The 21,923-nt window shown below is 45.6% G+C and overlaps 1 long non-coding RNA gene across 6 annotated transcripts in view; it reads left to right on the plus strand.

Moving 5' to 3' along the window:
* The window catches only part of LOC123852537 (uncharacterized), a 51,476-nt gene that overhangs the window by 5,084 nt on the left and 24,469 nt on the right, over positions 1–21,923 (plus strand). For 5 of the 6 annotated variants that reach the window (XR_008506996.2, XR_010407480.1, XR_008506999.1 and 2 more), the window contains one exon: positions 1,605–2,166. This is a non-coding gene — a long non-coding RNA (uncharacterized LOC123852537). The remainder of the gene's footprint in view (positions 1–1,604; positions 2,167–21,923) is intronic. The other variant, XR_008507001.1, reaches the window with a different exon arrangement.

Raw genomic sequence — 21,923 nt, forward strand, 5'->3', positions numbered from 1 at the left:
TCCGTGTGGCAGTTGTCACATGTCTGCTGTCTGTCTGGTATTGTCGCTTACGTCCAGGATACCTCACGAAGACAGACGAGCTTCTACTCTCCTGGAACTACAATCTGGGGAGGGAATGGTGAACACATAAATTCGATTGTTTCATGTATTGATAAAGGCTATGAGGCAATTCAAATGCAGTGACGTAGGACAGGGTGACATTGAAGAGCCCACCTCAGTTCAAGAAGACCCTTCTGCAGAGGTGAACGTCTACACCGAGGTCAGACAGGAGGCAGACAGGAGAATAAGGAAGAGTGTGAAGGGGGCCAGAGCTGTAAGGAGGGGCCTAAAAGTGGGGAGATGCATGGCTTGTTCAGTGGGATGGGACTGGAGATTCTCAGCAGGGCTGATTTTGCCCCCCACCCGGCTGACATCTGGCAGTGTCTGGAGACACTTGTGTTGCCACAGTGTGGGAGGGCGCTGCGGGCGGCTCGTGGGTAGGGCCAGAGATGGCTCTAAACGACCTACAGTGCACAGAGCAGCCTCCATAACAAAGACCTATGGGGACCAAAATGTCACCGGTGCTGAGGTCGAGGACCCCTGAAGCAGAGGGTGTACATGAAGGCGACCGCGGAAGAGCCTATGCGGGAAGGCTGTAGGGCCATTGGGTGGCCCGCCAGCGGACCACTGGGCGCTCATGAGGAGTTTGGGTTTCATTCTAGGGTGACGGAAGGCCCCTGGAGACTCCTCCTCAGGAGCCTGGTGTGGTCTCACATTTTTTCCTTTCAGTTAGGCCAATACTACCTTTGGAAAGTGATAGTGGAGGGGAAGGAAGCGGTACATAATTTACAGTGGTGGTCGTTGGGAGCATTTACTATTATCACACGCACAAATTCATGCTCGTCAAAATCAGAGACAAGGTCCAGGAGTGGACTGAACACTTTGGCAGTCGGCAGTGGCCGTTGCTCAACCTCGGGATGTTGAGAGGATCATTTAGCTTTACACTGGATCTCTACCCTTTCTGTGAGACTTCAGAGTCTAGAATAACAAGTGTGTTTCATGACTTGGGAGAAAATAGTATGCATATATTTTTAAATAGACCCTGATTGATGCATATGTTATTCTGGGCAGACTCGGTGTGTTGGGGGCTCCTTTATTTCCGCACGGTCCACACGGGCATTCGTGCACATTTTCATTCAAAACGCGGAGCTGAAGGCACTGTTTTTTGTTTGTTTGTTTGTTTTTGAGAAAAGCTATCAGTTCAGTGCCAAAAACAGGCATAGTTGAGAAGATGGAGGGGCACCGAGGAAACAGAGGAAAATGGACGTGGCTGAGAGCGACAGAAGGCGCTCCTGTCGGGTTCCCTTCTTTGCTTCCACCCTTGATTCCTGTCTCCCACCTCCTGCGCGTGTTGGTGGCACAGCGATGCCTTCCTCTGTGCATCCTGTCTGACCCCTGCATCTCAGAACACCTTCCCTTCCCCAAAGCACCTGCCATGTGTCCCATTTCCTCCTGGTCCCTAGTGTAAATGGCGAGCAACTGGGATCAAGTAATGATGACAAACTCATGAATCAGGAGCTGTTCGTGTATAACAGTTGCCATTCTCTTCTACCATCACATTTCAGTTCTGTAAAAAGTGCCCGGTGCCTGAACTGCGGGTCAAGCCCCACGGAAGTGGGGTCCCAGGAGAGGTTGAGGCAGCGTTCGTTTGACTTACAAGGTCTTTGATTGCCACGAGCTCAACGAGACAGGGGTCACAAGCTATCACACCTGTTGGAGTCAGGCAGCGAATGTAAATGAGTGAAGCCGACCCGGTGTGAGACGACGGTGCAAGGAATTGTGGTGAATTGGAGAATCAAGGTCCGTATAAATGCAGCACCTGCTACTCAGCGTCAACCCGCTTAGTAAGTCCCGCCTGCCCCTCCATCGGGACCGCACTGACTGCCCCCCACACCCAAGCCGCGAGTGCACCCCGGCTGCCTTCAGAGGAGCCCAGCACCAGGAACCCCCCCACGGTCCTCCAAAGAGGGACTGCTTCCTGCTGGCGGGGCTCGGGTGAGGGGTGAGAGAGAGCCCTGCGTTGAGGCTGGTCTTCAGGGGAAGGCTCTGGAAACCAGCAGTGTGGGTCTCCTGGGACTTCGAGGCACCTCGCAGCTGCCTGAGGAACGGCTGGCCATAAGGAAGCAAGTGAGTGCCTGCGTTTTGTTCGATGTGAACGAGTGTGTGCGGCGGGTTGGTGGCATTGGCTTGTTTCTTTTTTTCTGTGCCTCTTGTGCAAAGAACAGTAAGCTGAGAAAGCCTGGATTTTTCTGGAGCGTAGTGTCCAGGATGGGGAGCCCGAGAGGCTGAGGGCCAGCTGGAGCCTGGTACCATTAGTCCCCCTGGGCTTCCAGGAGTAGGGGCCGGATTGTCCCTCGGCCCCAGGTTGTGCTGGGAAGGCATTTGGTTCGGTGGGAAAGCTGCTGGCTCTAGCAGGAGACCTCTCCTCGGTGACCGGCTGGGAAGCCGGGGTGTACCTGGGAGCTGTGGGCTGCTCTCCCGCCAACACCCTGTGGGTCTAGGTCTGGGTGTGGCCAAACCCTGGCAGAGCTGGGCTGGGCAGGTGAAGGGGACGCCGTCTGTGGTTGGCAGAGCTGGGCTGGGCAGGTGAGGGACACGGTCTGTGGTTGGCAGGGCTGGGCAGGTGAAGGAGACACGGTCTGTGGTTGGCAGAGCTGTAGGGGCAGGTGGTGTTTGGAGAGCCTCAAACTCGGGTCTGGAGGATGCTGCGGTAGGGGGTTTGAGGGTGGCCGCAGCTGACCACACAGGGTCAGATCCTCTGGCCCCCTTATTTTCTGATTAAAAAAAAAAAAAATACACTGTAGCCCCAAAGAAACGCATGTGGGTGGCAGCCTCTTCTGTTTTTGAAACGATGGTTCTGCTGGAAAAGAACCTTCTTGGGAGCTTTCCGTATGATCTAAAACGGCCCCCCATCAGGCGGGGAGAGAGTGAAGAAGCAGCTGGCTTCTCCAGGTGGGTAGGTGGTAACTTTAATAACAGCAAAGGACGCTTGCATAGGAGTCTTGTCTTGGGCGACAGCGAGGCAAAGAGATCCCTGCGCTGCCCTCCAAATCTTGTCTGTAAAAGGCCCTAACTGGGCTCAGTCATGTGTGCCCTGCAGGTATTTTCAACCTCCCAGCACCATCTCAAGCCTGGGTCCTCCTCTCTGAGGCCAGGGAGGAGGGGTGGGAGGGGAGGAGCCTCCACGTGTCCAGGCCCCGCCGCCCCGTCAGTCAGCGGTCAGGTCTCTTTGATCACGTTCCCGACAGGGTGGTACTAGGAGGGAACCTCTCCAGAAGCCCAGACGAGCGAGCAGGGTAGCTCGGACAAGCCGAGGAGAAGGATAGGAGTGGGTGGTTTGGGATACGTTGTTGTTGGGGTTTTTTTTTTTAGATTTTATTTGACGGCGAGGAGCAGCAGAGGGAGAGGGAGAAGCAGGCTCCTGGCTGAGCAGGGAGCCTAAGTCGGGGCTGGATCCCTGAGCCGAAAGCAGACGCTTAACCAACTGAGCCACCCAGGCCCGCCTGGGATGTTTTCAAGATGAAACAGAACTGTTGAATTGGCTGGCGGGAGTGGTGAGGGAAAGAGAAGTCAGGAGGATTCCCGGGCATTTGGCTGGAGCAACTGCATGGATGATTTTCATGTTTTTGTAATAAAAACTAAGAAAAGATTCCTTTGGGGGTAGAAAAGCACAAGTTCTGTATTGGACAGGATGCGTTTCTGACACTTATTAAATATGCATATGCAGAGATAGAGGGAAGATGCTCAAAACATAATTAAAAGGATATCGAATATAGCCTAATCATAATCACATTTAAAAATAGTGCTTAGAAAACTGGAAGGGAATAAAATGGTAATGTGTTAGTGAGGAGATGGGTCATCTCATTAACGTTCCTATCTTTTCTAATTTTTGTGTGCATTTTATAGTCAGGAAAAAATCATTACTGGTTATATTAAAATGTGTTCATGGCTTCTGGGGTGTGTGAGAGAGCCTTGTTCCATTTCCAGGACCTTTGTAAAGATGTGCTAAATAAGTGTACCAATTAAAAAGCCAACAAGCTTACGGAGTTTGCAAAGTTGGTGCATTCTTTTATATATAATAAATACTTCGGAAGCTTATAATGTGCCAGGTGTGGGGCAAGCCCCTGAGATACGAATATTGGTAAGTCAAGGTCTCCTCTTCAAGGAGTTTCCAAGATGAGAGGTGCCCATTTAAAAATCTTGGAATGAGAAAAGAATGTTGTAAACAAGGGGCCCCCCAAATCCTTAAAGATGAATACTTTTTATCACCACTTTAAACCTTTTTCAGGATCAAACTATCAACCAAATGGAAAAGGGTTCCTAAGTGGGGTCCCAAATACTTTTTTTTTTTTTTAAGGTTTTATTTATTTAGTTGACAGAGACACAGCGAAAGAGGGAACACAAGCAGGGGGAGTGGGAGAGGGAGAAGCAGGCTTCCCGGGGAGCGGGGAGCCCAATGCGGGCTCGATCCCAGAATCCTGGGATCATGACCTGAGCCGAAGGCAGACACTTAAGGACTGAGCCACCCAGGCGCCCCCCAAGTACTTTCTTTGCAAAACCTGTCCCATACCTTTAAAGTTCTTAAATTTTTTTATTCAAGCATAATTAACAGTGTTATATTAGTTTCAGGTGTATATTTCAACAATTCTACACATTACTCAGTGCTCATCACTAAATGAACTCTTAATCCCCTTCACCTGTTTCACCCATCCCCCACCCGGCGCTGCTCTGGTAACTATCGGTTTGCTCTCTATTCCTGAGTCTTTTTTCCTTGTTAAATTCCACGTATGAGTGAAATCATATGGGATTTGTCTTTGACTTATTTCACTTAGCATTATACCTTCTAAATCCATCCATGTTGCAAATGGCAAATGGCAAGATTTTTCTGAAGGTCTGGCAGTAATCCTTCTGTCTCCAGTGGGCTCTATAAGATGGTAATGGAAGACACCAGAACTTTCCTGAAAATGGTTTGAAGTGCTCAAGGCTTACCTCAGAGTTCTATTTCCTCCTCCTATATAAGAGCAGCTCCCTATCCATAAATTGCATGGGACTTGACAGATCTCTTCCACAGTGAGGAGACCTCTTCAATGCTCTCTAATCTCCTGAATCCTCCCCGAGTACAGCCCACCTCCCAGCCCCCACGCGCTCCCCTGAGAAGCCTCCCCTTCCCTGGACCTCACTAGGGCAGTGAGGCCACGATTGTGTCACTAACGAGAGACCGCCCCCCCATCCCAAACTTTCTTCCTGTTTTTTTTAAATTTAATTTTGCAAATCACATCATTCTAGAATGAAAAGGTCCCAAACTATCGGTTTAACCCCTGAAGCACTTCCAGGGAGACAGGCAGCTAAATGCGATGGAAAACTGCTACTCGCCCCAACGCGAGCTTTTGTTTGACTACTGATTAATCGGGGGGATTGATCGATTACCACAGTGCTGTCCTGGGAGTGGAAGATGACAGCTGGAAGCGACCCAAGCCTTGTGTCCACAGCGTTCTCTTAAAAACTGAGGTCCCCGGGGCCCACGGGACCTGCCCAGATTCCCACTGTTGGCTCAGAGCCAGCCGGGACCCCGGCTCCTGTTCACACGGCGGTTCTAACCCAAGGGTTGCGAACTTCTACTCCTCAGTGAAAACAACAACAAAGCTGGAGCCAGCAGAGGTGTGGTCCACGTATGTATTCTGTCACACGCACACAGGATGACGATGGTCTCATCCGTGTGATGGATGATCAGACCGTTTGGGAGCCAGCCAGCCTGGGTTCGAACCTCCCCCCCCCCCCCCCCCGGCGCTTCCCCGCGGTGACCCCAGGCTCCTCCTTGGATCCCTCCGAGCCTCACCTGCTGCTTGCATAAAAGAATAGCCTTACCTCCTTAGGGCTGTTGCAAGATTAAGTGGGACACTGTGCGTTAAACATTTGGGGTGGGGTCTGACCCTTCTTTAAAACCGTGCAAGAAGATGAAGCCTTGCAACTTCCACAAGGGAAGTTCCGCTAGTTCCGCACGCGCCTGGGGGAGACCCCAGCGTTCCCCAGTCGTTGTCCTCAGCCAGCAGAGGCAGAAAGGGACCTCTTCACTAGGCTGTGTGCAGTGGCGCTGGGAGCCCCTCTGGTGCCAACCCTCTCCACAAGCTCCCCTCCCCCCCCCAGCCCTGCAGCAGGTGTCCATGGAGCGTATTCAATCAGGCCACATCTCTCTCCTCTGCCAAGAAGATTCCTACTCACCGAGAACTCCTGAAGGGGGTGCCTGGTCCAATCTGTCTTTGGCTCAGTGAGGAACGAGATAACCCCAGTGGGCTCCCAGGCGCCTGCCCACTGGGGGGACAATGACAGACGTTCATGAAAGGCCTAAATCGGCTAACTCTCCAGATTGCAGTTTCCACTTGTTTCTGGATGATTTACTTGATATTTATTGATCTTGGAGTATGTGAAATGGCCTGTTGGACACCATAAGCAAATCAAAAGTCACAGGGACATGCCTCACCAGGGTCCTAGGCAGTTCATAAGAATTCCCTGGGGCCAGGGTGAAGCCAGGAGTGTGGTGGTTTGTGGGGGGAGGGGGGTGCTTAATAGGACATTTTCCCCAGTTCCAAAGAACTATAGGTATTAAATTGAGCCATTGGAAACTGTGGCTATGCAGCCAATTTTTAGTCTACCAAAACAACGGAAAAGGGTTTAGCCTGATACCAGCACCAGTGCTGTCTGAGGTCCCAACAGCAGGAGGAACGATTTGAGCCCCTGCCTCCCGCCCATCTCTGTGCCAACCACCTGGAAAAGACCTGCTCTTCTCTAACACCCCCTGGCCTCCCCTATGTCTGCAGGCTTGTTCAGAGCTTGAGCTGCCTGGCTTCAGCCAGGAGGAGGCTTCTTCCAGCTGTGGCAATCGGGTTCCTTGTACTCCCTCTTAGGAGGGTTTGCCCCTCTCCCTTCCTTCCGGGAGCCCCAGTTCTCAGCTGTCCCCAGCAGGGGGCGCTCTCTGCACCAGAGCAAGGAGGGCGTCTACCTCTAAGTGCCGCTGGGGGCCATCATCTGGCTGATGATGGGGATCGATAATCAGAGCCACACGGACACAAACCACATTCTCCATTACCAGCTTTAACCAAAAAGAAGATCTTTTTGCCCCTCCTGCTTATTTTGGTCTTGTTTTTACTGCATTTTTGTAACTGGGGGACAAAGAGGGATGCTATCGAGGCCCACTCCCCCTGAAGACCTCACACATACCCCTCCCTTCCGGGCTTTGCCTGTGCAGTTTCCTCTCCTTGAAATTCTCTCCCTCCAGATCCTAACTTGTCTTCATTTCTATTTTTCCTTGAAGTATAGTTGGTACACGATGTTACATTCGCTTTAGGTGCACAGCAGTGCTTTAAAGACTCTATAGTTCATGGGGCGCCTGGGTGGCTCAGTCGGTTAAGTGTCTGCCTTTGGCTCAGGTTATGATCCCGGGGTCTTGGGATGGAGTCCTTCGTCGGGCTCCCCACTCTGCGGGAACTCTGCTTCTCCCTCTGCCCCTCCTCCCATTTATTCTCTCAATCTCTCTCAAATAAATAGAATCTTAAAAAAAAAAAAAACCCAAAACTATAGTTCTGCTGTGCTCACTGCAAGCGTTCCTATACAACCCTCAGAGGATGCCGCTGACTGTATTCCCTATGCTGTGCCCTTCATCCCCAGAATCAATTCCAAACTGGAAGCCTCTACCTTCCACTCCCCTTCACCCATTTTGCCCATCCCCACCTTCTCCCCTCTGGCAACCACCAGTTCTCTGTTTATGGGTCTGTTTCTAATTTTTTGTGTGTGTTTTTTAGCTTCCACATGAGTGAAATCATACGGTCTATGTCTTTCTGAGTTATTTCACTTAACATTGTACCCTCTAGGTCCATCCATGTTGTTATAAGTGGCCAGATTTCTTTCATTCTTGTGGTATATGCAATGGAATATTCTTCAACCGTATCTTCATTATCCGTTTCTCTATCACGGGCACTTAGGTTGCTTCCATATCTTGGCTATTATAAATAATGCTGCAGTAAACACAGGGGTGCATATATCTTTTCAAATTAGTGTGTTCATTTTCTATGGGTCAACAGTAGTAGAATTACTGGATTGCATGGTGTCGGTATTTTAATGGGCAGAGGTGTGTGTGGGGAACCTCCATAGCGTTTTTGACAACGGCTGCATCCCCACCAACATCCCCACCAACAATGCAGGGGGGTTCCCTTTTCTCCACATTCTCGCCAAAACCTATTTCTCTTTTTGAATCTAGCCATTTGACAGGTGTGAGATGGTATCTCAGTGCAGTTTAGATTTGCATTTCCCTAGTGATTAGTGATGTTGAGCATCTTTTCATGTATCTGGGTCATCAGTTTGTCGTCTTTGGAAAAAGTCTGTTCAGATTTTCTACCCATTTTTAATTGGATTATTTGGGTTTTAGTGTTCAGTTATATAAGTTTATATATTTTGGGTGTTAATCCCTTATTAAATATTTCATTTGAAAAATCTCTTCTCCCATTTGGTAGGTGGCCTTGTTTTGATTTCCTTTGTTGGTTTTTTTGTTGTTGTTGCTGGTTTCCTTTGCTGTGCAAAAGCAATATTTTGGAGTAGTCCATTAGTTTATTTTTTGCTTTTGTTTTCCTTTCCTGAGGAGACTTATCCAGAAAAATATTGCTAAGGCTGATGTCAAAGAGATTACTGCCTATGTTTTCTTCTAGAAGTTTTATGGTTTCAGGTCCCACATTTAGGTCTTTAATCCATTTTGAGTTTATTTCTGTGCGTGGTGTAAGAAAGTGATCCAGTTTCATTCTTTTGCATGTGGCTGTCCAGTTTTCCCAGCACCATCTATTGGAGAGATGGTCTTTTCCCCATCATATATCCTTGCCTCTTCTGTCCTAGATGAATTAAAAGTGTGGGTTTCTTTCTGGGCTCACTATTCTGTTCCACTGATTTTTAGGTCTATTTTTGTGCCAGTACCATACTGTTTTGGTTATTACAGTGTTGTAGTATATCTTGAAATCTGGAATTGTGATCCCTCCAGCTTTATTTTTTCTCAAAATTGCTTTGGCTCTTTGAACTTTTCCATGGTTCCATACAAACTTCAGGGTTATTTGTTCTAGGTCTGTGAAAAATGTTGTTGGTGTTTTGACAGGGATTGCATTGAATTTGTAGATAGCTTTGGGTAGAGTGGACATTTTAACAATATTCTTCCAGTTTGTGAACATGGAATAGCTTTCTATTTGTGGTGTCTTCAGTTTTTCTTATCAATGTTTATAGATTTCAGAGTACAGGTCTTTCACCTCCTTGGTTAAGTTTATTCCTAGGTATTTTATTCTTTTTAGTGTAATTGTAAATGGAATTGTTTTCTTCATTTTTATTTCTGCAACTTCATTATTAGCTTCTAGGAATGCAACAGATTTTCATATTACATCCTGAAACTACTGAATTCATTTATTACTGCTAATATTTTTTGGTAAAGTCTTTAGCATTTTCTTTATATAGTATGTCATCTGCAAATACAGTTTTACTTCTTTCTTAGCAATTCGGGTGCCTTTTATTTCTTGCCTGATTGCTCTGGCTATGGGAGCAGACGTCTTTGTCCTGTTCTGGATCTTAAAAGCCCTCAGATTTTCCTTACTGAGGTTAGCTGTGTGTTTGTCACATAAGGCCTGTATTATGCTGAGGTATGTTCTTTCTAAACTTACTTTGTTGAGAGATTTTATCATGAATGGACATTGAATTTTGTCAAATGCTTTTTCTGCATCTATTGAGATGAGCATGTAACTTTTATCCTTCAGTTTGATAATGTAGTATATCACATTGATTTGTGGATATTGAACCATCCTTGAATCCCCTGAATAAACCCCACTTGATCATTGTGAATGATCCTTTTAATGTATGATTGAATGAGGTTTGCTAATATTTTGTTGAGGATTTTTGCACTGATGTGTTCATCAGGGATATTGGCCTGTCATTTCCTTTTTTTGTAGTATCTTTGTCTGGCTTTGGCTTTCGGGTAATGCTGGCCTCATGGAATGTATTTGGAAGCTTTCCTTCTAAATTTTGGTATTGTTTGATGACACTCGGTATTAACTCTTCTTTAAATGTTGGGTAGAATTCACCTGTGAATCTGTCTGGTCCTGGACTTTTGTTTGTTGGGAGTTTTTCAATTACCAACTCATTTTTGTGACTAGTAATTGTTCTGTTCAGATTTTCTATTTTTTCCTGATTCAGTTTTTTTTTTAATTTTTTAAATTTTATTATGTTAGTCACCATACAATACATCAATAGTTTTTGATGTCGTGATCCAGGATCCATTGTTTTCATGTAACACCCAGTGCTCCATGCAGTACGTGCCCTACTTAATACCTATCACCAGGCTAACCCATCCCCCCTCCCTCTGCCCCTCTAAAACCCTGTTTGTTTCTCAGAGTCCATAGTCTCTCATGGTTCATCTCTCCCTCTGATTCCCCCCTCTTCATTTTCCCCTTCCTTCTCCTAATGTCCTCCATGCTATTCCTTATGTTCCACAAATAAGTGAAACCATATGATAATTGACTTTCTCTGCTTGACTTATTTCACTTAGCATAATCTCCTCCAGTCCCATCCATGTTGATGTAAAAGTTGGGTATTCATGAGTAATATTCCACTGTATATATGGACCACATCTTCTTTATCCATTCATCTGTTGAAGGGCATCCCCGCTGTTTCCACAGTTTGGCTATTGTGGATATTGCTATGAACATTGGGATGCATATGGCCCTTCTTTTCACTACATCTGTGTCTTTGGGGTAAATACCCAGAAGTGCAATTGCTGGGTCATAGGGTAGCTCTATTTTTAATTTTTTGAGGCACCTCCACACTGTTTTACAAAGTGGCTGTACCCACTTGCATTCCCACCAACAGTGTAAGAGGGTTCCCCTTTCTCCACAACCTCTCCAACATTCGTTGTTTCTTTCCCTGTCCATTTTTGCCATTCTAACTGGTGTAAGGTGGTATCTCAGTGTGGTTTTGATTTGAATTTCCCTGATGGCTAATGATGATGAACACTTTTTCATGTGTCTGTTAGCCATTTGTATGTCTTCTTCAGAGAAGTGTCTTTTCATGTCTTCTGTCCATTTTTTGACTTATTTGTTTTTTTTTGGGTGTTAGGTTTGAGAAGTTCTTTATAGATCTTGGATACCAGCCTTTTATCTGTAGTGTCATTTGCAAATATCGTCTCCCATTCTGTGGGTTGTCTCTTTGTTTTGTTGACTGTTTCCTTTGTTGTGCAGAAGCTTTTTATCTTGATGAAGTCCCAAAAATTCATTTTTGCTTTTGTTTCACTAGCTTTTGGAGATGTGTCTTGAAAGATGTTGCTGTGGCCGATGTCAGAGAGGTTACTGCCTATGTTCTCCTCTAGGATTTTGATGGATTCCTGTCTCACATTGAGGTCTTTCATCCATTTTGAATTTATCTTTGTGTATGGTGTTAGAGAATGGTCGAGTTTCATTCTTCTACATGTGGCTGTCCAATTTTCCCAGCACCATTTATTGAAGAGACTGTCTTTTTTCCATTGCATGTTTTTTCCTGCTTTGTCAAAGATTATTTGACCATAGAGTTGAGGGTCCATATCTGGGTGCTCTATTCTGTTCCATTGGTCTGTATGTCTGTTTTTGTGCCAGTACCATGCTGTCTTGGTGATCACAGCTTTGTAATATAGCTTGAAATCGGGCAACGTGATGCCCCCAGCTTTGTTTTTCTTTTTCAACATTTCCTTGGTGATAACGGGGTCTTTTCTGATTCCATACAAATTTTAGGATTGTTTGTTCCAGCACTTTGAAAAATGTCATTGGAATATTGATTGGGAATGCATTGAAGGTATAGATTGCTCTGGGTAGCATAGACATTTTAACAATGTTTATTCTTCCGATCCATGAGCATGGAATATTTTTCCATCTTCTTGTGTCGTCTTCAATTTCTTTCATGAGTGTTCTGTAGTTCCTAGAGTATAGATCCTTTACCTCTTTGGTTAGGTTTATTCCGAGGTATCTTACGGTTTTTGATGCTATTGTAAATGGAATCGTTTCTCTAATTTCTCTTTCTACAGTTGCAGTGTTAGTGTATAAGAAAGCAACTGATTTCTGTGCATTGATTTTTATATCCTGCCACATTACTGAATTGCTGGATGAGTTCTAGTAATTTGGGGGTGGAGTCTTTTGGGTTTTCCACATAAAGTATCATGTCATCTGCGAAAAGAGTTTGACGACTTCTTTGCCAATTTGAATACCTTTTATTTTTGTTGTCTGATTGCTGTTGCTAGGACTTCTAGTACTATGTTGAACAACAGTGGCGAGAGTGGGCATCCTTGACATGTTCCTGATCTTAAGGGAAAGGCTCTCAGCTTTTCCCCATTGAGGATGATATTCGCTGTGGGTTTTTCATAGATGGATCTTATGAATTTGAGGAATGTTCCCTCTATCCCTATACTCTGAAAAGTTTTAATCAGGAAAGGATGCTGTATTTTGTCAAATGCTTTTTCTGCATCAATTGAGAGGACCATATGGTTCTTCTCTCTCCTCTTATTAATGTGTTCTATCATATTGATTTGCAAATGTTGAACTACCCTTGCGTCCCGGGGATAAATCCCACTTGGTCGTGGTGGATGATCCTTTTAATGTATTGTTGGATCCTATTAGCTAGGATTTTGTTGAGGATTTTGGAATCCATATTCATCAGGGATATTGGTCTGAAATTCTCCTTTTTGATGGGGTCTTTGCCTGGTTTGGGAATTAAGGTAATGCTGGCCTCATAGAATGAGTCTGGAAGTTTTCCTTCTGTTTCTACTTTTTGAAACAGCTTCAGGAGAATAGGTATTATTTCTTCTTTGAATGTTTGGTAGAATTCCCCAGGGAATCCATCAGGCCCTGGACTCTTGTTTTTTGGGAGGTTTTTGATCACTGCGTCAATCTCGTTGCTGGTTATTGGCCTATTCGGGTTGTCAATTTCTTCCTGTTTCAGTCTTGGCAGCTTATAGGTTTCCAGGAGGGCCTCCATTTCATCCAGATTGCTCAGTTTATTGGCATATAGTTGTTGATAATAATTTCTAATAATTGTTTCTATTTCCTTGGTGTTAGTCGTGATCTCTCCCCTTTCATTCATAATTTTATTAATTTGGGTCCTTTCTCTTTTCTTTTGGATAAGTTTGGCCAGTGGTTTATCGATCTTAATTCTTTCAAAGAACCAGCTTCTAGTTTCACTGATCTGATCAGTGTTTCTGGTTTCTAATTCATTGATCTCTGCTCTAATCTTAATTATTTCTCTTCTAATGCATGGCTTAGGCATCGTTTGTTGCTTTTTCTCTAGTTCTTTAAGGTGTAGAGTTAGTTGGTGAATTCAGGATTTTTCTATTTTTTTGAGTGAGGCTTGGATGGCTATGTATTTGCCCCCTAGGACTGCCTTTGCAGTATCCCATAGGTTTTGGACCAATGTGTTTTTGTTCTCATTGGTTTCCATGAATTGTTTAAGTTCTTCTTTGATTTCCTGGTTGACCCAAACATTCTTGAACAGAGTGGTCTTTAGCTTCCAAGTGTTTGAATTTCTGCCAAATTTTTTCTTGTGATTGAGTTCCAGTTTTAAAACATTGTGGTCTGAGAATATGCAGGAAATAATCTCAGTCTTTTGGTATCAGTTGAGACCTGATTTGTGACCCAGTATGTGGTCTATTCTAGAGAAAGTTCCATGTGTGCTCGAGAAGAATGCGTATTCTGTTGTTTTAGGGTGGAATGTTCTGTATATATCTATGAGGTCCATCTGGTCCAGTGTGTCATTCAAAGCTCTTGTTTCCTTATTGATTTTCTGCTTAGATGATCTGTCCATTGCTGAGAGTGGAGTATTGAGGTCTCCTACAATTAATGTATTATTATCAATATGACTCTTTATTTTGGTTAACAGTTGGCTTATGTAGATGGCTGCTCCCATGTTGGGGGCATAGATATTTACAATGGTTAGATCTTCTTGTTGGATAGACCCTTTAAGAATGATATAGTGTCCTTCTGTGTCTCTATCTACAGACTTTAGTATAAAATCTAATTTGTCTGATCTAAGAATTGCTACCCCAGCTTCCTTTTGAGGTCTGTTGACATGGAAGATGGATCTCCATCCCTTCACTTTCACTCTGGATGTATCTTTAGGTTCAAAATGAGTCTCTTGTAGACAGCATATGGATGGGTCCTGTCTTTTTATCCAATCTGCAACCCTGTGCCGTTTTATGGGAGCATTTAGGCCATTCACATTGAGAGTGATTATTGAAAGCTATGAATTAATTGTCATCATGTTGCCTGTGAAGACGTTTTTATAGATTGTCCCTGTAAATTTCTGTTGTAGATCACTCTTGGGGTCTTTCTCCTTTTATAGAACCCCCCCCCCCCCTAATATTTCTTGCAGGGCCGGCTTAGTGGTCACATATTCTTTCAGCTTCTGCCGGTCGTGGAAGCTCTGCATCTCTCCATCCATTCTAAATGACAGCCTTGCTGGATAAAGTATTCTTGGCTGCATGTTCTTCTCGTTTAGTACCCTGAATGTGTCTTGCCAGGCCTTTCTGTCTTGCCAGGTCTCTGTGGATAGGTCTGATGTTATTCTGATGTTCCTCCTTCTGTACGTAAGGAATCTCTTCCCCCTAACTGCCCTTAAGATGGTTTCTTGGTTCTAAGATTTGCGAGTTTTACTATTACATGCCGGGGTTGGACTGTTTTCCTTGATCTTGGGAGGGGTCCTGTCTGCCTCTAGGACATAAATGTTTGTTTCATTCCCCAGATTAGGGAAGTTCTCAGCTACAATTTGCTCAAATATATCTTCTAGTCCTCTCTCTCTCCACTCCCTCCAGGATTCCAATAATTCTGACATTAGAACACTTCATGGTGTCACTTATTTCTCTGATTCTATTTTCATGGATTCTGAGTTGTTTTTCCATGGCCCCCTCTTTTCCCTTTTTATTTATTAAATTGTCTTCCAGGTTATTAATTCGTTCTTCTGCCTCACTTACCCTAGCTGTTAGATTATCTAGATTAGATTGGGTCTCATTGATAGCATTTTTAAGTTCTGCCAATTCAGCTTTCATTTCTGCTCTTAGAGTCTCTATATTGCCATTAATTGATTTCTCCATTCTAGCTATTGTCTTCACAATTGCTAGCCTGAATTCCATCTCCGACATCTTGGTTATATCTGCATCCACTTGTAAATCTGCAGCATAAGTCATAATCTCTGAATCTTTCCTATTTTGGGGGTTCCTCCTCCTAGTCATTCTGTTGATGGGTGGTTGAGGGAATGTATAGAGTCCAAATTATTGACCGGAACCCAAGCAAGATGCACCTGTTTTCTTGGGACCTTAGGGTTGCTGGCCTCTTGTTTTCCCAGCCTGTCTTCTGGGGGAGGGGCCTGCTGCGCTGTTACTCAGGCAACCCTGTTTGGGCAGAGTTGCCGTGCTCCCCTGTGGTGGGGGATGGGCTCAGTGGGAACCAGTTTTTGGGGGCTTGTTCTCTGGCGGCTTTCCGTGTCTCTTCCGAGAGTCAGAGCAGAAGAGACTGTTTCCAACCCTCTGCCTCAGAGCAGAGAGATTGCAGTCTGTTCTTCAGTGAGCTCTCCAGGCCACACCGTCTCCGTTTCTGTCCATGCTGCTATAAACTGCAGCATCCTGGGTTGTGCGCCCCTCCGCAGCGCCCCCAGTACTGCCTCCAGGTCGGGGCACGTCTCTGCTGTTTGTGCTTCTAAAACTGCCAGCCGCTCCCAGTTCGCCCCCGTGGCCCCGCCGCTCCAGGTTTCTGCCCCGGAGGCTGCCCTAAAGTCCTTTCCCCGCTGCTACTGGTCTGTGAGTCTGTGCCCACTGAGTCTGTCGCTCACTGGTGGTGTAGGATCCCTACGGCCAGGCACCCTCCTGCTGCCATTTATCCTTCAAAATCTGCCCGCGGAATCAGGGCTCCCCACTTCGTACTTCGGAACCAACTGCCTGCGATATTCTGTTTATAGAGATCCAGATCTATCTTCTTACATCTCAGGCTGATTTCATGGGTGTTCAGAGTCATCTGGTAGATATTCAGCTCCATTCCTGGGACTGGTTGGAATAGGGTCCCCTACTCCTCCACCATCTTTTTCCCCCTCTTCCTGATTCAGTTTTAGAAGATTGTATGTTTCTTGGAATGTATCCATTTCTTCTAAGTTGTCCAATTTGTTGGCATATAATTTTTTGTAGTAGTCTTAGTTCTTTGCATTTCTGTGGTATGTGTTGTGACTTCTCTTTCTGATCTTATTTGTGTCCTCTCTCTTTTCTATTTGGTTTTTAATCTCCATTTCTGCTCTGATCTTATAGCCTTCCTTATACTAACTTAGGCTTCATTTGTTCTTTTTATAGTTCTTATAGGTGTAAGGTTACATTGTTTGAGATTTTTCTTCTTTCTTAAGGTAGCCTGTATTGCTATAAATTTTCTTCTTAGAATTGCTTTTGCTGTGTCCCAAAGATTTTTGGGTTGTTGTGTTTTCATTTTCCTGTCTCCATGTTTTTTTTTTTTTCTTCCTCTTTGATTTCTTCATTGACCCATTGGTTTTTAGAAGCATGTTGTTAAGCCTCCCTGTGTTTGTGCTTTTTCCAGTTTTTCTTGTAATTGATTTCCAGTTTCATACTGTTGTGGTTAGAAAAGATGCTTGATAGAATTTGCATCTTCTTAAATTTATTGAGATTTGTTTCGTGGCCTAACATGTGGTATATCCTGGAGAATGTTCCATATGCACTTGAAAAGAATGTGTATTCTGTTCTTGGATAGAATGTTTTCTATATCTGTTAGTCCATCTGGTTTAATGTGTCATTCAAGGACACTTTCTTTATTGATTTTTCTGCCTGGATGATCTATCCATTGATACAAGTGTGGTGTTAAAGTCCCCTACTATTATTGTATTACTGTTAATTTCTCCCTTTATGTCTGTTAATATTTTATGTTTAGGTGTTCCAATGTTGTGTGCCTAGATATTTAAAATTATTAAATCCTCTTGTTGGATTGACACCTTTATCATTATGTAATGCCCTTGTCTCTTGCTACAGTTTTTTAAAACTCTATTTTGTCAAATCTAAGTATTCCTAGCCCAGTCATCTTTGATTCCATATTCATTGAGTATCTTTTCCATCTCTTTGCTTTCAGCCTATATGTGTCTTTAGGTCTGAAGTGAGTCTTTTCTAGGCAGCCTATAAATGGGTCTTCCTTTTTTATCTACTCAAACACCCCATGTCTTTTATTGGAGCATTTAGACAATTTATACCTAACCAAATTATTAATAGGTATGTACTTCTTGCCATCTTGTTCATTGTTTTTTGGTTGTTTTTGTAGTTCTCTGTTCTTCTCTTGCTCTCTTTCCTTGTGATTAATGACTTCCTTTAATGGTATGCTGGGCTTTCTTTATTTTTCTTGTATCTATTGTGTTTTTTGGCTTGTGGTTAGCATGAGGTTCATCTATAATATCTGAAACATATAGCAGTCTATATCAAGTTGATGGTCACTTAAGTTCGAAGGCCTTAATTTTTACTCCCACCCTCCACATTGTAGGTATATGCTGTCATATTTTACCTATTTTTTAGTGAGTCCCCTTATCTAATTTTTTTTAGATAGAGTTTTTACTACTTTTAATCTTCATGCTAGCTTCATAAGTGATTACACTCCCACCTTTACTGTATGTTTGCATTCACTCATGAAACGTTTTCCTTTTATAATTTATGGCTTTCTCTTTTCCACTTAATTCCCTTTAACACTTCTTGTAAGGCTGGTTTAGTGGTGATGAACTCTTCTAACATGTGTTTGCCTGGGGAAACTCTTTCTGTCTCCTTCAATTCGAATGATAACCTGGCCTAGTAGAGCATTTTTGGTTGTAGGGTTTTTTTTTTTTTTTTCTGTTCAGCACTTTGGAGGCCAGAAAGGACAAGCATGATATAGTCAACGTTTCTGCTGAAAAATCAGCTGATAACCTTATGGGGTTTTCCTAGAACTAGTTCCTTCTTTCTTGCTGCTTTGAAAATTCTCTTTATCTTTAATCTTTAACATTTTGGTTTTTATGCCCCAGTGTACCCCCTTTGCTTCATCTTGTTTGAAACTCTGTTTTCTGAACCTGGATGTTGGTTTCTTTCCCCAGGTTGGTGAAATTTTCAACTATTACGTCTGCAAATAATTTTCCTGCCCCTTTCTCCCTCTCTTCTGGGACCCCTATACAGCAAATGTTTACTTGCTTGACATTGTTCAAGAGATCCCTTAACCTATCCTCTTTTTTGAATTACTTTTTCCATTTTGCTCTTCAGCTTGGATGCTTTCCACCATCCTGTCTTCCAGATCACTGATCCATCCTTCTGCACCCTCTAATACTGTGGATTCCCTCTAGCATATTTTTTATGTCAGTTATTATATTCTTTAACTCTGGTTATTTTTTATATTTTTCATCTCTGTGTTGAAGTTCTCACTGAGTTCGTCCACTTTTCTCTCCAGTCCTTGAGCCCTATGTACATTAATTTGAATTCTTTAAATGAAATGGAGATAAGCAATCTACCTGATAGTTTTTTTTTTCCCCCTGAGATTTGTCTTGGTATTTCATTTGGAACAGATTCCTCTGTTTCCTTATTTTGTTTAACTTTGTGCTTTTCTATGAATTAGGCAAAACTGCAATTTCTTAACTTGAAGGAATGACTTGTATATCAATGTCCCCTGTGTAGACTGGGTGCCTGGAGAATTTGGCTGCCTGGAGCTGCGGCTGTCATGGGCCCAGTGTCTGAGGGCACTCCATGCTGGGGCTGACCTGGTGGGATGGGCAGGAGCTGACATGGGTGTGGGCTAAGGTGGTCCTATGGCTCTCCTCACAAAGGGTGCCATGGCCATACAGCTGAAGCTTTACTGGGTGCAAACTGTGGAGTCACACCAGAGGTTGACCTGGCAGGATAGCTGGAGCTAAAGTGGGTTCAAGCCAAGGTTCCTGGGATACTTACACAATGGGTCCCTTGGCAGGGCACCTGGAGTCAAAGTGTTGCAGGCTTGGAATGTTCTGGGGTTCTTTGCACCTGTGTCACCTTGGTAAGATCCTCTGGTGCTGTGGTTGGTGATTGCTCACCAGTGATGTCCCCGTGTGAGCCATCCTGGGGCTGCCCTCATTGAACAGCTGTGGCTGATGTGGGCTAGGGTCCCAGCATTTCCTGACACAGCAGACCAGCTAGGGTGCACAAACCTTGCTCCTGTCTGCGCTATCAAGGTGGGTGGGGGGGAATGTAAACTCGGTTGCTTGCTAGCCCCCTGGACCTGAAGAGGGTTCCAGCAGTTCCCTTGCCATTTAGTAGAGTTCTAGGACTGCATCTTTTCTATTCTAGTTGCTCTTCTAAATTGCACCTGCTTTGCTGTGTCCCAGGGAATCTAGGGAGCGGGCTGGGGGCTCACAGAGGCACCAAGGCGACGTATGGCACCCAGACCCTGCTCTTGTCTACACTGTCAAGGTGGTAACCATGATGCTTGCCAGCCCCTCTGACCTGGAGAGTGTTCCAGTAGCTCTCCCAATGTTTGGCAGTGTTATAGGTACAGTTGCTTTATATTTTGGTTGCACATGCGGCTTTTTTCTGTGCCCCACAGCAGATGCATCTGCTCACAGACCTGCAGTACAATCCCTTCACCCTGCCGTTCACAGGCTAGGAGGCAGGGTCCCTTGATCAGGGTGTCTTAGTCTCACCTGCTGTATGTTACGTGGTCCCTTTATCCTTGTGCAGCAACCACTAGCCCTCAGCTCTTCAGGAGGAATGCCCTATCAATAGCAATATATATCCTGTGTCCTGGGAGGAGGGGCGTTCATGATCTTCCTATGTTGCCATTGGACCAGAACTCCTTAACTTATTTTTAATCAAATCTTAGGTCAAATAATCTTTATCCCTTTGCCCACTTCTATTTCCTTTATATTCTTTTTTTTTTTTTTAACATCTGAAATAATTGTCTTTTTAAAAAAATTTTGTTTATTCAATGTCTCTTTTGTTGGGAGGGTTTGGGAAGTAGAGATGACAGGACTTGGGGACATATGCCAGCTTCTGCCACTGTCAGGCTTACAGGAGGTGCCACTTTGGGGACCAGCGGGTTCGTGGTGTGGGAGTCCTGGGAGGGAGGTGTCCAGGAGGCCGAGGGGAGAGATGGACATGAGGAAACCAGGCATGTGCTCGGGGCCAGATCGGAGTACGAGCAAGAGGCAAAGGGAGGAGCGTGCAACGCTGAAGTTGCAGAACAGCAGGGTCAGGGAGCAGAGGATAGCCTCCTCAGCTCTGGGACAGGAGGCTGGGAGCAAAGATGGAAAGGGCTGGAGTTAGCTAACTTGAGGGGGGCATGTAGGGAACGGAGGGGCTGGGACCGTGAGGTGGGTCTAAGACCGATGCTGCAGGGATGCGGGGTAGCTGAGCAGCTCTGAGCTCGGGGGGCTGGAGCTGCCCACCAGGGTGGGGCCGTCTGCACGAACCAGGGCCTTTCTGGCTCCACAGCCCAGGAAGATGCAAAAAGGTAGCATGCTGGGCAGACCTCAAGGTCATGTGCCTGGAGATCTTAAGGATGCTTCTAGCAAAAGCATAGCTCAAGTAACAAGACAGCAATTTCTAGTGGAGGCCAAGGGGTGTGCCCAGCCTGGGGGGGCGGGGCACGTGGAGACCCCTCTAAGGATTTGCTCCAACCTCCCTCCCATCTTCAGCCCAGGATGCCCAGGGTCTCCTGCCTCCACTGCTAATGGGAGTGTGGCCCAGCCTCTGTGCTGGTGTGGGGGCACGGGGTGCAAACTCTTTCAAGCAATGAGGGGGGTGTGGGTCTAGGGGATGGGCATGGGTTGCAGAAAAGGACTGCAGGCGAGCTAGAGGAGCTCCAGGTGGGTGTGCTGGATGGCAGCTGGAGCAGCTGGGTACATCTCCAGGCTGTGGAATGCCAAGCTGCTCCAAGACAACCAACAGCTGGAAAATGGTTTGAATGGGGTCTGGTGGGCAGAGCAAAGGGCATTCGTCCTTCGGTTCTTTTCTGCCCTGAGAGTCTGCGTCTTCTAAAGCTCTGTGAGTGCAGACCCAGCGGCCATCTTCCTCATCCTTGGCTCCTCGCGCCCAGTGCACTTGGCAGAGGCTCGGGCTCTGGAGAGCCTCCCAGGGTGAAGCAGCAATGGTTATTGGCTCCCCACTGCAGGAATGAGGCTGATCTGGACGGGAATGGGGAGCAGCCAGCGGGATGTGGGCCCTTCTCCCTTGTTTGCTCACGGGAGGTGGGAAGTCAGCATTATCCCTCCGGTAAGTCACAGACAGGAGTTTGGTGGACAGGAGGACCTTCACCCAGCGCTGGTTCTCCGTGACCACACTGCAGGGTTGGGGGTCACAGCGCATTTCAAGCCTGGGGTTGACCCTGTGTGATCTCAGGCTGGTGTGACTTTTGCCCCTCCCCACTGCATTCTGGGTACTGTGCATCTCTGCGGTAGATGGTGAGGTGGTTCCCTCACCCGTGTGGCCTCTTACTGCTCCCTGCTCCCCCGGCACTTCTGCACAGAGTGGGCGCTCAGCAGCTTAGGAAGGGCATCAAGGAGCCTTCATCTTTGGAGCTCCAGCAGGAAAGAAGAAAAAAAAAAATGTCCTCGGCCGAGACCATCCGGGTTCTTCCTAGAAGCAGGCATTCGGTGCACTCTTGAGACCATTGCCGCCTTATGATGCTCGGACTACATTGAAATGGAGAGGAAAGGCAGGCTCTCGTCACCCGTGGGCCCAGTTTTTTCTGCTCGCTGCCCTTTCTTTCCCCAACATGCATGGTCTCTCCCTTAGAGTAGGGTGCCGCTCATGGAGGTAAAACGAGGACAAAACCCCATATGCTGTAGTGCAAGGAATATCACAATGAAATTTCAGTTGGAAAAGTAGAGGA

This window comes from Mirounga angustirostris, unplaced genomic scaffold, assembly GCF_029215605.1.
Source record: "Mirounga angustirostris isolate CCGP_5_RB_7025 unplaced genomic scaffold, mMirAng1.0.hap1 SCAF_14, whole genome shotgun sequence".
NCBI classification, from domain to species: domain Eukaryota; kingdom Metazoa; phylum Chordata; class Mammalia; order Carnivora; family Phocidae; genus Mirounga; species Mirounga angustirostris.